Source organism: Pecten maximus, chromosome 14 (assembly GCF_902652985.1).
Source record: "Pecten maximus chromosome 14, xPecMax1.1, whole genome shotgun sequence".
NCBI lineage: Eukaryota > Metazoa > Mollusca > Bivalvia > Pectinida > Pectinidae > Pecten > Pecten maximus.
Window position 1 is genome coordinate 4,278,004 of NC_047028.1, and position 16,943 is coordinate 4,294,946.

At 36.0% G+C, this 16,943-nt stretch overlaps 1 protein-coding gene across 1 annotated transcript in view; it reads left to right on the forward strand.

Moving 5' to 3' along the window:
- Positions 1–16,943, forward strand: part of LOC117342828 (protein FAM43A-like) — a 60,227-nt gene that overhangs the window by 31,265 nt on the left and 12,019 nt on the right. The gene's annotated exons all lie outside the window — the stretch shown is intronic.

Below are 16,943 nucleotides of genomic sequence, written 5' to 3' on the forward strand. Positions count from 1 at the left end.
CCGAGTCCTCACTATAGAGTTGAAGTGTCACTGTGAGGCCGAGTCCTCACTATAGAGTTGAAGTGTCACTGTGAGGCTGAGTCCTCACTATAGAGTTGAAGTGTCACTGTGAGGCTGAGTCCTCACCTCCTATAGGTCGGACACCTGTCACAATATCCTGGAGTTTGTATCTCTGCTTTAACCACAGACATGATATGTTACAAATTTACGGGGACACCTGTTTTTGAATTAATAGTGATCTCATTGAATTAAAAAAGCTAGTTTGTATTTTGAATTGATTACTTTAGACAAATCTGATTTAAAAATTTCTCTGTGGTCTTAAATGCGTCAACGATCTGAGCAGAGATCCCATGTAGATGTCAGATTACGAACTGTCAACAAACCATTGATGCTCTCATTCACACACTTTTAACAATTGTCAGACCTTGTCAGACATGTCTTTTGAGCAGTAAGTTGTGGCTTACAAGGAAGTAGACCTGATAGGGCCTTACCTGACAAGTCAGTTACACACACAAATGCTTCAACATGTCAGTTTTTACCCCGGTTTTTAAAAAATTCATCTATGATTAAGACAGATAACTTGCCTTTTGATTTAGGACAATGTTTAAGTGCAATGCACATGTTATGGAAACTCATGTTGTAATTATGTGAACTGTTTAATTGTATTAACTCATTCACAGAACTCTAAACAAAGAAACTTTTCAGCTACTATATATTTGTGTTCTTTTTTATGTTTAATCTAGGTTGTATTAATGACTAGGTTGTAATAGTGACTTAAAGGTTGTATTAATGACTTAGTTGTGTTAATGACCAAGTTGTTTTAATGACTATGTGTGTATAAATGACCAAGTTGTATTAATGACTAAGTTGTATTAATGACCAAGTTGTGTTAATGACTAGGTTGTATTAATGACTAAGTTGTATTAAAGACTAAGTTGTATTAATGACTAAGTTGTATCAATGACTAGGTTGTATTAATGACTAAGTTGTATTAATGACCAGGTTGTATTAATGACAAAGTTGTATTAATGACTAAGTTGTATTAATGACTAAGTTGTATTAATGACTAAGTTGTATTAATGACTAGGTTGTATTAATGACTAAGTTGTATTAATGACTAAGTTGTATTAATGACTAAGTTGTATTAATGACTAAGTTGTATTAAAGACTAAGTTGTGTTAATGACTAGGTTGTATTAATGACTTAAAGGTTGTATTAATGACTAAGTTGTACTAATGACTAGGTTGTATTAATGACTAAGTTGTATCAATGACTATGTTGTATTAATGACTATGTTGTATCAATGACTAAGTTGTATCAATGACAAAGTTGTATCAATGACTAAGTTTTATTAATGACTAAGTTGTATTAATGACAAAGTTGTATTAATGACTAGTTTTGCATTGTTGGGCAATGCATAGGTTTACTTACCTTATATATCAAAACCAAAGACAGAATTTTATCAAGGATGAGGATGACCTGAAAACATTCCAACTGATTAATTAAATAAAGTTATGATTAGCAGCAATAATCTTTTAAGCTTGACCCATTTCTGCTTACATTGTGTTACCTTTGCCTATTTCATATGTCCCATATCTATTAAAATTGTTGATAGAACATGTCCTTTTGTGTTACCTTGACCTACTTTTCTGATTGTTGTAACTTGACCTATTTTTCTGATTGTTTTACCTTGACCAATTTTTCTGACATTGTTTTACTTTGACCTATTTTTCTGATTGTTTGACACTTTGACCAATTTTTCTGACATTGTTTTACCTTGACCTATTAAAATTTTTCTGACATTGTGTTACCTTAACCTATATTCTTTCTGTCCTGGGGTCCATATCTATTGATATTGTTTATTGAACTTGTTCTTTTGTTTTACCTTGACCTATTTTTCTGACATTGTTTTACCTTGACCTATTTTTCTGATTGTTTTACCTTGACCTATTTTTCTGACATTGTTTTACCTTGACATATTTTTCTGACATTGTTTTACCTTGACCTATTTTTCTGACATTGTGTTACCTTGACCTATTCTTTCTGTCCTGGGGCCCATATCTATTGATATTGCTTACTGAACTTGTTCTTTACCTTGACCTTTCTTTATGAAATTGTTTGACTATATTTTCTTTTAAAGTTTATAACCTTGACCTATATCTTCTGATTCAGTTTAAATGTTTTTTAAACATGTCTTTTTTATCATTGTGTAGCTGTTTAACCTTAACCTTTGATTTCTTACATGTTTGACCTTAATTGACCCATTATTTCTGATAAATGACTATGTTATACAGCTACTGGAGCCCTAATATGTACCATTAAAACAAAGCGTCAGTGTGACTATGTTACACAGCTACTGGAGCCCTAATATGTACCATTAAAACAAAGCGTCAGTGTGACTATGTTACACAGCTACTGGAGCCCTAATATGTACCATTAAAACAAAGCGTCAGTGCCCAGGAGATGTACTTTAAAGTTTGACACCAGAAATAGCGTGGTAAGATGATGGTCATGTATATATATAGCATTCCTATAGAATTAGAGGTATGTCAGTAGATGTCTCTAGGACAAGGGATGCCCGGTCAGATAAACATTCCACTGGTCAGTAGGTGGTGTCTGGTCAGATACACATAGCCTTCAGGGACAATTTCACTGACCATTATCATACTTATTAGCATACAATTGATCACAGGGCTGTCCCCTTGTGCTACAATCATTGTGTATTGTGTATTTGTCATGGTGCAACATACACTAAGGTACCAATGTCTCTAAGGGAGCTGCATGGCTCCACACTTCACATAGGACATTATTAACAAAACCAAACCAAACTAGATTTCCGTTCCTCAGAGACCTCCACTGGTTCAACCATCCTGTAATAAACAGTGGCTGGCTATATGACATTACCATTTGTAAGCATTGCACTGCAATGGACATGAATGGACTTTAGTATGCAGATAATAAGGTATATATGGGCATTATTGTTGCAGGATAAGTAAGATGAGTTAAAGTTAACTAGGGAATGTAGCAGTATGGATTATCAGATCCATCATTGCTGGATAAGTTAGTTAACTAAGGAATATAGTAGTATGGATTATCAAATCTATCATTGCGGGATAAGTTAGTTAACTAGGGAATGTAGTAGTATGGATTATCAGATCTATCATTGCGGGATAAGTTAGTTAACTAGGGAATATAGTAGTATGGATTATCAGATCTATCATTGCGGGATAAGTTAGTTAACTAGGGAATATAGTAGTATGGATTATCAGATCCATCATTGCTGGATTAGTTAGTTAACTAGGGAATATAGTAGTATGGATTATCAGATCTATCATTGCGGGATAAGTTAGTTAACTAGGGAATGTAGCAGTATGGATTATCAGATCTATCATTGCTGGATAAGTTAGTTAACTAGGGAATATAGTAGTATGGATTACCAGATCTATCATTGCGGGATAAGTTAGTTAACTAGGGAATATAGTAGTATGGATTATCAGATCTATCATTGCTGGATAAGTTAGTTAACTAAGGAATATAGTAGTATGGATTATCAGATCTATCATTGCTGGATAAGTTAGTTAACTAGGGAATATAGTAGTATGGATTATCAGATCTATCATTGCTGGATAAGTTAGTTAACTAAGGAAGATAGTAGTATGGATTATCAGATCAATCATTGCCGGATAAGTTAGTTAACTAGGGAATATAGTAGTATGGATTATCAGATATATCATTGCGGGATAAGTTAGTTAACTAGGGAATATAGCAGTATGGATTATCAGATCTATCATTGCTGGATAAGTTAGTTAACTAAGGAATATAGTAGTATGGATTATCAGATCTATCATTGCTGGATAAGTTAGTTAACTAAGGAATATAGTAGTATGGATTATCAGATCTATCATTGCTGGATAAGTTAGTTAACTAGGGAATATAGTAGTATGGATTATCAGATCTATCATTGCTGGATAAGTTAGTTAACTAAGGAAGATAGTAGTATGGATTATCAGATCAATCATTGCCGGATAAGTTAGTTAACTAGGGAATATAGTAGTATGGATTATCAGATCTATCATTGCCGGATAAGTTAGTTAACTAAGGAATGTAGTAGTATGGATTATCAGATCTATCATCGCCTGATAAGTTAGTTAACTAGGGAATGTAGTAGTATGGATTATCAGATCTATCATTGCCGGACAAGTTAGTTAACTAAGGAATATAGTAGTATGGATTATCAGATCAATCATTGCTGGATAAGTTAGTTAACTAAGGTATAGAAGTATGGATTATCAGATCAATCATTGCTGGATAAGTTAGTTAACTAAGGAATATAGTAGTATGGATTATCAGATCTATCATTGCTGGATAAGTTAGTTAACTAGGGAATATAGTACATGTAGTATGGATTATCAGATCTATCATTGCGGGATAAGTTAGTTAACTAAGGAATATAGTACATGTAGTATGGATTATCAGATCTATCATTGCCCCTTTCACCTATTCTCGGTTGGTCAGTATATATGATATGCTATACAGAATAATTCTGAAGTCTTATATAATTACGTCAGTGACATCTTTGATATCTTTCTTGAGGAATTTGAATTAAGATACACATGGAATTAACAAATTGCTAACAGGCATTAATATTGACACAACTCAAAGATTACAATACAAAAGGTGAGAAATGCCTCAAGTAGACTGAACTCAGTGACTACAAGTCAATTGTAGGGGATTTTGTGAAGATGTCCTATCTTATCTGCTTCAGACAGTTATATAGCTATTCAAACTGCTATCTTGAGTGATCTTATGGAGAGAGATGTTCAGTAAGACAAATTATCTTGAGTTTTATCACCAATTGTAGGCCTAATTTAAATATCTACAACCTCAGAAAGGCATTGATCTAATATTCCTGAAATGGCTGTGTCAGCAGTGTGTCAGTGTGTATGAAGGCAGGACAGCCTGAGGAATCTCTATAGATGTGACAGGTCTGTCAAGGCCATGACACCAGATCAGTATCAGAGGGCCGAACATCAGTAAAAATAGAATTACTACCAACTCAATCCGGTGAACGTGGAATTTAATTTTTTGTTTTTTATTCTGGTATACCTGATCATCACCATGGTAACATAAAGGTAAATAAAATACTGTTTTAGGTAGAAGATTGTGGCTTAGTTACCATCACGTCATTATATAATAGTCACAGGAAAGTGTTTAAAACTAGAATCTATACTGATTCACTGGTCGTGTTGATTAGATTTTCACACTGGTACAGGTAAATATGATGGCTTTATACATGTGCTTCAAATAAAGTATTGATGCTATAGGGAAGTTGATATCGACATCCCATCAGGCTAATTCATGTACAGCGGTAGGAATTGATGTACTTATGACAAGTTAGATTCGTCAATCAACACCCCACCAGGCCAAGTAATTACAGTAGTCACAGTACGGACATATTAATGACAATCTATCAACACACACACACATATATATATATATACTATATATCATTTTATCACTAATGTGACAATAAACTAAATAAATAATCATCATTTATATATCTATCATGTTAATTAGGTATGTATATTTTTATCATTTGACTATTTCTGATGTATTAAGTTGACACTTTTAAATTTAATTATATTAAACTGTCACACCTTTTGAATGTACTCCTACTGCAGTTCTCAATGCTGATTGGACAGCTACACGTCTTGCTACCCACCACATTTGCTGCTTGACAGTCATAACACCTGATTATAAGTTTAAAAGTATCTGAACTAGCTATAGTGTATGTATACTTTATCTGTAAGAATAGATGTTAACAATAACAGTAGTCATGAGGCCCATAAAGGTTAAAAATGTAAATTCTCTTTAACTGTCCTTTGCTTTTCTTTTGAAGTTACTATGAATCTAATGGTCTATATCTAATTAACATATGAAATAAATTTAAGATATGTTAAATAGAGATAAGAAAATGAAAATCTCAATGAAAACATTGTCTGTAAAAATATGAACCTTCATTGAAGGTGGCACTTTTAATTAGATGTGATTTATACGTCTGTAGAAGTGTGTCGTATTTGTCTAGCAGGCCACTAACGGTGTGTATGATACACACATACAAAATTAATTCACACCTGGTAGTTATTAATGATCATAAACACACAAGGATGTTGTGTTAGTTTAAATTCAGTTATTAATTTACACAGTACACAAGTTTTATGGGTAAATCAGAACATTTAGGACGTACAGTCCAATGTTTACTTTGGGGGCTTAAAGAATGAAAATTACCATATAAACATAAATCACAACCCACAATGCTAAAATATACCAAGGTTGTCGTTATACCTTTCAAATAAATGTCCAAGCATTTTTCATTCTGACATATAAAATCTACATGTATGTATGCAATTTTATCATCAGTTGATCACTCTGTTTAAACACTAACTTTGTTTCTAACACTGTTAAAGTTTAGAATCAACATAATTTAGCACAATAATTATAATTATAATCAGTTAGAGGTATGCTGTCTCCCTTCTATATATTACCTTAGAGTAATCTCCCTTCTATAAATTACCTTAGAGTAGTCTCCCTTCTATATATCACCTTAGAGTAGTCTCCCCTCTATATATCACCTTAGAGTAGTCTCCCTTCTATATATTACCTTAGAGTAGTCTCCCTTCTATATATTAACATAGAGTAGTCTCCCCTCTATACATCAGCTTAGAGTAGTCTCCCCTCTATATTTTACCTTAGAGTAGTCTCCCTTCTATATATCACCTTAGAGTAGTCTCCCTTCTATATATTACCCTAGAGTAGTCTCCCTTATATATATTACCCTAGAGTAGTCTCCCTTCTATATATTACCCTAGAGTAGTCTCCCCTCTATATTTTACCTTAGAGTAGTCTCCTTTCTATATTTTACCTTAGAGTAGTCTCCATTCTATATATTACCCTAGAGTAGTCTCCCTTCTATATATCACCTTAGAGTAGTCTCCCTTCTATATATTACCATAGAGTAGTCTCCCTTCTATATATCACCTTAGAGTAGTCTCCCTTCTATATATTACCATAGAGTAGTCTCCCCTCTATACATCAGCTTAGAGTAGTCTCCCCTCTATACATCAGCTTAGAGTAGTCTCCCCTCTATATTTTACCTTAGAGTAGTCTCCCCTCTATATTTTACCTTAGAGTAGTCTCCCCTCTATATTTTACCTTAGAGTAGTCTCCCCTCTATATATCACCTTGGAGTAGTCTCCCTTCTATATATTACCTTAGAGTAGTCTCCCTTCTATATATCGCCTTCGAGTTATCCCATTCTATACATTACCATAGAGTAGTCTCCCTTCTATATCACCTCAGAGTAGTCTCCCTTCTATATATCACCTCAGAGTAGTCTCCCTTCTATATATCGCCTTACAGTAAAGTCTCCCTTCAATGTAACATATACTATTAAGATAGCTGACAAGGTGAGTGTTTTTTCCGTTGTCAGCTGGTATTTTATTAATACATTCATAGTTACTTATTGTAACACACTGTTCTCACTACTACTAATGAGAGATCTTTCTCATTTCATATGTAAGTGTTCCTACATAGCTTTAGGTTGATCCCTAAAGCATGCTAACTTAGTTTTAGGAAATATCATACAGATGTCCATCTTAGATTTTCACCATCAAAAATTATTTAATAGTATTTTTCAGAAAGCGTGACAATTCAGTGATTTTTCTCAAATTTCATATACGGGCTCCTCTGAGACTCTTGATTTGCATACTAAATATAGAAACCTACCAAAAAGACAAAATGCCAGACAGCATTACCCATCTTGTAGATAGTAATTATTTCCTCACAATTATTTCCGAGGAAATAATTAATCATTGATCTTTCTCAAAATTGTTTTAAAGATGTCAGTATATCAGATAATGAAGAGAAAAGGAGAAAAGTATAAGAAAAGATTAAACTTTTACAAAGAACCAATATATTATATAATGAAAGTAAACCGACTAGGCACCCAAATATCCTGTAATAAGTCTTGATAATACAGTACACTGCTTCTTTTAGAGGTCAATGTATCAGGACGATTGTAACTTTTGGAGGTCAATGTATCAGGACGATTGTAACTTTTGGAGGTCAATGTATCAGGACATTTGTAACTTTTGGAGGTCAATGTATCAGGACGATTGTAACTTTTGGAGGTCAATGTATCTGGACATTTGTAACTTTTAGAGGTCAATGTATCAGGACATTTGTAACTTTTGGAGGTCAATTCAATGTATCAGGACGATTGTAACTTTTGGAGGTCAATGTATCAGGACATTTGTAACTTTTGGAGGTCAATGTATCAGAATATTTGTAACTTTTGGAGGTCAATGTATCAGGATATTTGTAACTTTTGGAGGTCAATGTATCAGGACGATTGTAACTTTTGGAGGTCAATGTATCAGGATATTTGTAACTTTTGGAGGTCAATGTATCAGGACGATTGTAACTTTTGGAGGTCAATGTATCAGGATATTTGTAACTTTTGGAGGTCAATGTATCAGGACGATTGTAACTTTTAGAGGTCAATGTATCAGGACGATTGTAACTTTTGGAGGTTAAAGCTATTAAAAAAAGGGCATGACCCAGGTATAACATCATTTCTCTATTATTTATTCTGCGTGACATTTATATAGCTTCAATAAGTCTGATAGCCTGAGTTATATGATGACTGTCTATAATATACAGGACAGAGTAACAGTGAGAGTCTTGCCAGTTATCACTGTTCAGTCAGATGTCACATATTTCAATCAATAAAATTGTCTACTCATACTTCATTCTATAGTGATAGAACTTTTCCTGATTCAATAAAGACAATCTTTGTATAGTCAGATCATGGCAGTGTGTCAACTCTGTTTTAAACCGTACATTTTAATAAAACTCATCAATTAAGATATCGTATGTACTGTCTGATAGGACTCATTAAAATTCAGTTTAAAAATACAACCTATGAAAAATAAAATATCATATGTCAGAATAACCTCCTTGATTTATTGTGAAAGTAGGTCTTCACTGTGAACCCTGGTATTATTCAATAGGTGGGTATATATATTTATTGCATTTTTTATTTCTATGAAACTAATAAAACTTATATTTTCACTGCAGCGATGAGCAGTGAAAATATAAGATTTTGCAGTGAAAATATAAGTTTTGCAGTGAAAATATAAGTTTTCCGTTTTTGACCAGTCAGAGCGGACCTTTGTATTCATGTCGTTGAAACTTGCCGATTATTTCAATTGAAGTGGAGATAGATAAATTGGTTATTTTGCTGTATCTTTGAAATATTCTGACCAGTTTTTGACTAAATACTCACTTGATGTTAGCTCTTCACGCACAGATTCTCCGATAACAGCAGAAAACGCTTACATTGCGCTGATCACTCCTTTCAAAATGGCGCCGTCATGTTGACGAGGAGTAACGTCACAAACAGATGACGTCATTACTGATTCCCGCACTTTTTGACTTAATTTTTCGATGTTTTTAATATTGTTTTTAAGTTTATGAAATGCAATAAACAGAAAATTGAATGGTTTTCCGTTAAATATAACATATATTTCACTCGTATGACAGAATATTTCGATATTTTTCACTCGTGCTTCGCACTCCTGAAAATATAGATGTTCTGATGTTCTAGAACTGTCATACTTGTGAAATATATGTTATATTTAACGGGAAACCATTCAATATCCTCTATATATGGACACCTTCGTTGATCATTGGGATATGCAAAGCAGAAAAAATATGTTGGAGGTGACAGTGTTTAGGACAAAGGGCATATAAAACTGGGTCAGTGTCAGATTATTGTGGTTAACTATGATAATGATCTGACACCTTGATGTAGAAAATTAAAGGCATAACATCCCTTGATCTAATGCTCATATTGAAGAAAAGTGTAATGGCAATCCTGGGTGGATTTATATGATGTCCATGTGTGGATCTGTCCATGTGTGGATCTGTCCAGAGGTGGATATGTTCATGTGTTGATCTGTCCGCATGTGGATATGTCTATGGATGAATATATCCAAAGGTGAATCCAGTCCATGGGTAGATTATTTCAAAGTGGATCTGTCCATGGGTAGATATGTCAAAGTGGATCTGTCCATGGGTTGATATGTCAAAGTGGATCTGTCCATGGGTTGATATGTCAGAGTGGATCTGTCCATGGGTGATATGTAGTCAATGGGTTGATATGTCAGAGTGGATCTGTCCATGGGTTGATATGTCAGAGTGGATCTGTCCATGGGTAGATATGTCAGAGTGGATCTGTCCATGGGTTGATATGTCAAAGTGGATCTGTCCATGCATGGGTATATATGTCAGAGTGGATCTGTCCATGGGTATATATGTCAGAGTGGATCTGTCCATGGGTTGATATGTCAAAGTGGATCTGTCCATGGGTAGATATGTCAGAGTGGATCTGTCCATGGGTATATATGTCAGAGTGGATCTGTCCATGGGTAGATATGTCAGAGTGGATCTGTCCATGGGTAGATATGTCAGAGTGGATCTGTCCATGGGTAGATATGTCAGAGTGGATCTGTCCATGGGTAGATATGTCAAAGTGGATCTGTCCATGGGTAGGTATGTCAGAGTGGATCTGTCCATGGGTAGATATGTCAGAGTGGATCTGTCCATGGGTAGATATGTCAGAGTGGATCTGTCCATGGGTAGGTATGTCAAAGTTGATCTGTCTATAGGTAGATACTGTATGTCAGAGTGGATCTGTCTATAGGTAGATACTGTATGTCAAAGTTGATCTGTCTATAGGTAGATACTGTATGTCAGAGTGGATCTGTCTATAGGTAGATACTGTATGTCAAAGTTGATCTGTCTATAGGTAGATACTGTATGTCAAAGTGGATCTGTCCATAGGTGGATCAGTCCTTGGGTTGATATGTCAGAGTGGATCTGTCCATGGGTTGATATGTCAGAGTGGATCTGTCCATTATAAGGTGGATCAGTCCATGTTATTAATCCATAACTCACAATATTTACCTAACAACTCTTACCATCTTTAACCACAGAGAGTATGTACTATAGGGCGTATACAGTTTGTAAAAGTTGTCGTGATGACAGCCAACTAGCAGTAGTGTAGCATGTCAATGACATCTAGGACATATTAATATTTTAAGACATTACTGTTCTTGGATGTGAAAAAATTAAGCTTCTATTTCAAAATATAATATTTTACGCCATTATAAGTACAATATGGATACTGCATGTCTGATGAGTTTTAATCAATTAGGTGTAGACTGTTGTATATGTCTTACCCAATATGTCATTTCTGTCACAGCATTTTTGACACCATGCATTGCAGGCCTTTATTAAAGTCTGCCTCACTTGTATTTATAAAGAAAGAAGTATTAAGGCACTTGTTGAAACATATCCATTTTCAGTTCATAAAGAAGAAAAAGATCCTATATAGATATCATATTAGTGTGTGTGTATTTTTGCTAGGAGCAGTCATACAAGGAATTAATTTTCTTGCCAGTTGAACAGCTGCAGGTAATATTTTTCTCTTGCCTGTGATCATGATGAATATTTTAAAAGTCGTAAAAGCGAGACTATGATGTTTTATAATTACTTTTCTTGTGTTGATGGTGTTGGCATTGTCATCAACATTTCACTTATAAGTTTTGCATTTAGATCTGTTGCTCAAAAAGTGTTCAACTCTAACACTTGGCCTGGTATGTATAGTTAACTCAAACATTTGAAATCTCAAAACAACCTTTGTTTTTACAGAATAACATATTAAATTATTGAACAGAATATTTCTGATTTCTTTTGATTCATTGATTAATACATGTACTGTAGCTACATGGTATATATCAGTGGGCCATCTCTATACATGTACTGTAACTATATGGTATATATCAGTGGACCGTCTCTATACATGTACTGTAACTACACGGTATATATCAGTGGGCCCATCTCTATACATGTACTGTAGCTACACGGTATATATCAGTGGGCCCATCTCTATACATGTACTGTAACTACACGGTATATATCAGTGAGCCATCTCTATACATGTACTGTAACTACACGGTATATATCAGTGAGCCATCTCTATACATATACTGTAACTACACGGTATATATCAGTGGGCCCATCTCTATACATGTACTGTAACTACACGGTATATATCTGTGGGCCCATCTCTATACATGTACTGTAACTACACGGTATATATCAGTGGGCCATCTCTATACATGTACTGTAGCTACACGGTATATATCAGTGGGCCCATCTCTATACATGTACTGTAACTACACGGTATATATCAGTGGGCCCATCTCTATACATGTACTGTAACTACACGGTATATATCAGTGGGCCCATCTCTATACATGTACTGTAACTACACGGTATATATCAGTGGGCCCATCTCTATACATGTACTGTAACTACACGGTATATATCAGTGGGCCATCTCTATACATGTACTGTAACTACACGGTATATATCAGTGGGCCCATCTCTATACATGTACTGTAACTACACGGTATATATCAGTGGGCCCATCTCTATACATGTACTGTAACTACACGGTATATATCAGTGGGCCCATCTCTATACATGTACTGTAGCTACACGGTATATATCAGTGGGCCCATCTCTATACATGTACTGTAACTACACGGTATATATCAGTGGGCCCATCTCTATACATGTACTGTAACTACACGGTATATATCAGTGGGCCCATCTCTATACATGTACTGTAACTACACGGTATATATCAGTGGGCCGTCTCTATACATGTACTGTAACTACACGGTATATATCAGTGGGCCCATCTCTATACATGTACTGTAACTACACGGTATATATCAGTGGGCCCATCTCTATACATGTACTGCAACTACACGGTATATATCTGTGTGCCCATCTCTATACATGTACTGTAACTACACGGTATATCAGTGGGCCCATCTCTATACATGTACTGTAACTACACGGTATATATCAGTGGGCCCGTCTCTATACATGTACTGTAACTACACGGTATATATCAGTGGGCCCATCTCTATACATGTACTGTAACTACACGGTATAAATCAGTGGGGCCCATCTCTATACATGTACTGAAGTGGGCCCATCTCTATACATGTACTGTAACTACACGGTATATATCAGTGGGCCCATCTCTATACATGTACTGTAACTACACGGTATATATCAGTGGGCCCATCTCTATACATGTACTGTAACTACACGGTATATATCAGTGGGCCATCTCTATATATATATGTACTGTAGCTACACGGTATATATCAGTGGGCCCATCTCTATACATGTACTGTAGCTACACGGTATATATCAGTGGGCCCATCTCTATACATGTACTGTAACTACACGGTATATATCAGTGGGCCCATCTCTATACATGTACTGTAACTACATGGTATATATCAGTGGGCCCATCTCTATACATGTACTGTAACTACACGGTATATATCAGTGGGCCGTCTCTATACATGTACTTAAACTATATGGTATATATCAGAGGGCCCATCTCTATACATGTACTGTAACTACACGGTATATATCAGTGGGCCCATCTCTATACATGTACTGTAGCTACACGGTATATATCAGTGAGCCCATCTCTATACATGTACTGTAACTACACGGTATATATCAGTGGGCCCATCTCTATACATGTACTGTAACTACACGGTATATATCAGTGGGCCCATCTCTATACATGTACTGTAACTACACGGTATATATCAGTGGGCCCATCTCTATACATGTACTGTAACTACATGGTATATATCAGTGGGCCCATCTCTATACATGTACTGTAACTACATGGTATATATCAGTGGGCCCATCTCTATACATGTACTGTAACTACACGGTATATATCAGTGGGCCCATCTCTATACATGTACTGTAACTACACGGTATATATCAGTGGGCCCATCTCTATACATGTACTGTAGCTACACGGTATATATCAGTGGGCCCATCTCTATACATGTACTGTAACTACACGGTATATATCAGTGGGCCCATCTCTATACATGTACTGTAACTACACGGTATATATCAGTGGGCCCATCTCTATACATGTACTGTAAGCTACACGGTATATATCAGTGGGCCCATCTCTATACATGTACTGTAACTACACGGTATATATCAGTGGGCCCATCTCTATACATGTACTGTAACTACACGGTATATATCAGTGGGCCCATCTCTATACATGTACTGTAGCTACACGGTATATATCAGTGGGCCCATCTCTATACATGTACTGTAGCTACACGGTATATATCAGTGGGCCCATCTCTATACATGTACTGTAGCTACACGGTATATATCAGTGGGCCCATCTCTATACATGTACTGTAACTACACGGTATATATCAGTGGGCCCATCTCTATACATGTACTGTAACTACACGGTATATATCAGTGGGCCCATCTCTATACATGTACTGTAACTACGTGGTATATATCAGTGGGCCATCTCTATACATGTACTGTAACTACACGGTATATATCAGTGGGCCATCTCTATACATGTACTGTAGCTACACGGTATATATCAGTGGGCCCATCTCTATACATGTACTGTAACTACACGGTATATATCAGTGGGCCCATCTCTATACATGTACTGTAGCTACACGGTATATATCAGTGGGCCATCTCTATACATGTACTGTAACTACACGGTATATATCAGTGGGCCCATCTCTATACATGTACTGTAACTACACGGTATATATCAGTGGGCCCATCTCTATACATGTACTGTAACTACACGGTATATATCAGTGGGCCCATCTCTATACATGTACTGTAGCTACACGGTATATATCAGTGGGCCCATCTCTATACATGTACTGTAACTACACGGTATATATCAGTGGGCCCATCTCTATACATGTACTGTAACTACACGGTATATATCAGTGGGCCCATCTCTATACATGTACTGTAACTACATGGTATATATCAGTGGGCCCATCTCTATACATGTACTGTAACTACACGGTATATATCAGTGGGCCCATCTCTATACATGTACTGTAACTACACGGTATATATCAGTGGGCCCATCTCTATACATGTACTGTAACTACACGGTATATATCAGTGGGCCCATCTCTATACATGTACTGTAACTACACGACACGGTATATATCAGTGGGCCCATCTCTATACATGTACTGTAACTACACGGTATATATCAGTGGGCCATCTCTATACATGTACTGTAACTACACGGTATATATCAGTGGGCCCATCTCTATACATGTACTGTAACTACATGGTATATATCAGTGGGCCATCTCTATACATGTACTGTAACTACACGGTATATATCAGTGGGCCATCTCTATACATGTACTGTAACTACACGGTATATATCAGTGGGCCATCTCTATACATGTACTGTAACTACACGGTATATATCAGTGGGCCCATCTCTATACATGTACTGTAACTACACGGTATATATCAGTGGGCCCATCTCTATACATGTACTGTAACTACACGGTATATATCAGTGGGCCCATCTCTATACATGTACTGTAACTACACGGTATATATCAGTGGCCCATCTCTATACATGTACTGTAACTACATGGTATATATCAGTGGGCCATCTCTATACATGTACTGTAACTACACGGTATATATCAGTGGGCCCATATCTATACATGTACTGTAGCTACGTGGTATATATCAGTGAGCCGTCTCTATACATGTACTGTAACTACACGGTATATATCAGTGGGCCCATCTCTATACATGTACTGTAACTACACGGTATATATCAGTGGGCCCATCTCTATACATGTATTGTAACTACATTGTATATATCAGTGGGCCCATCTCTATGTACTGTAACTACATTGTATATATCAGTGGGCCCATCTCTATACATGTACTGTAGCTACACGGTATATATCAGTGGGCCCATCTCTATACATGTATTGTAGCTACACGGTATATATCAGTGGGCCCATCTCTATACATGTACTGTAACTACATGGTATATATCAGTGGGCCCATCTCTATACATGTACTGTAACTACACGGTATATATCAGTGAGCCCATCTCTATACATGTACTGTAGCTACATGGTATATATCAGTGGGCCCATCTCTATACATGTACTGTAGCTACACGGTATATATCGTTTGTCCTTCTCTTTACACAAAAACAAAACCGACCGCAATGTATTAAGACTGTACCCCATTTAACATTTAGAACACTGGTTTTGTCTTTGGCTTGTTTCTCTGCTGTCTCATATTACTTACATCCTGTTTGAAATGAGACTTGTTCCTCATTGTACAACGATGATATAGCAATACACAGCCTATATATATCTGTCACAGCACTGTCATATCTGTTTTAAGTTTGGAAAAGTGCCAGGTATGGAAATAACTTTGTAGGAAAGTTAATTTGGTACTGTGAAATATGTTGTAATTATATAAGGCTGATTAACAAGGGATTGTCTCAACACAGATGTAAGTAGGACTTTCATCAGCTTATCAATCTATTTCATACCAACATCTAGAAAACAATCTCCTGCTCTGCACGAAACAAAACTAATTACGATGTAACAAAACTAATTACGATGTAGCTTGAAAACAAAATGAACCTGTCCATACAATAGAGGATGAGATTTTCTGTTGTATGTGATTCTGTATAGTATTAAGGGCCAGATAATTAAAAGATTAAAAAATATTCAGATAGTGTGGAACTATGCAATATTGAGCTAATTTTTAACAAATGTCGTTATCCTAGGATTCAAGGGTCCCTGTACCCTGTAAGGATCAGTAGGGATCCATATCTCTATGAATGCCCCGAAGAATCCAGGAAATATGAGGGGTCATCGTCATCTATCCTTTATAAAAAGAGAGGGTCCTGTATATTC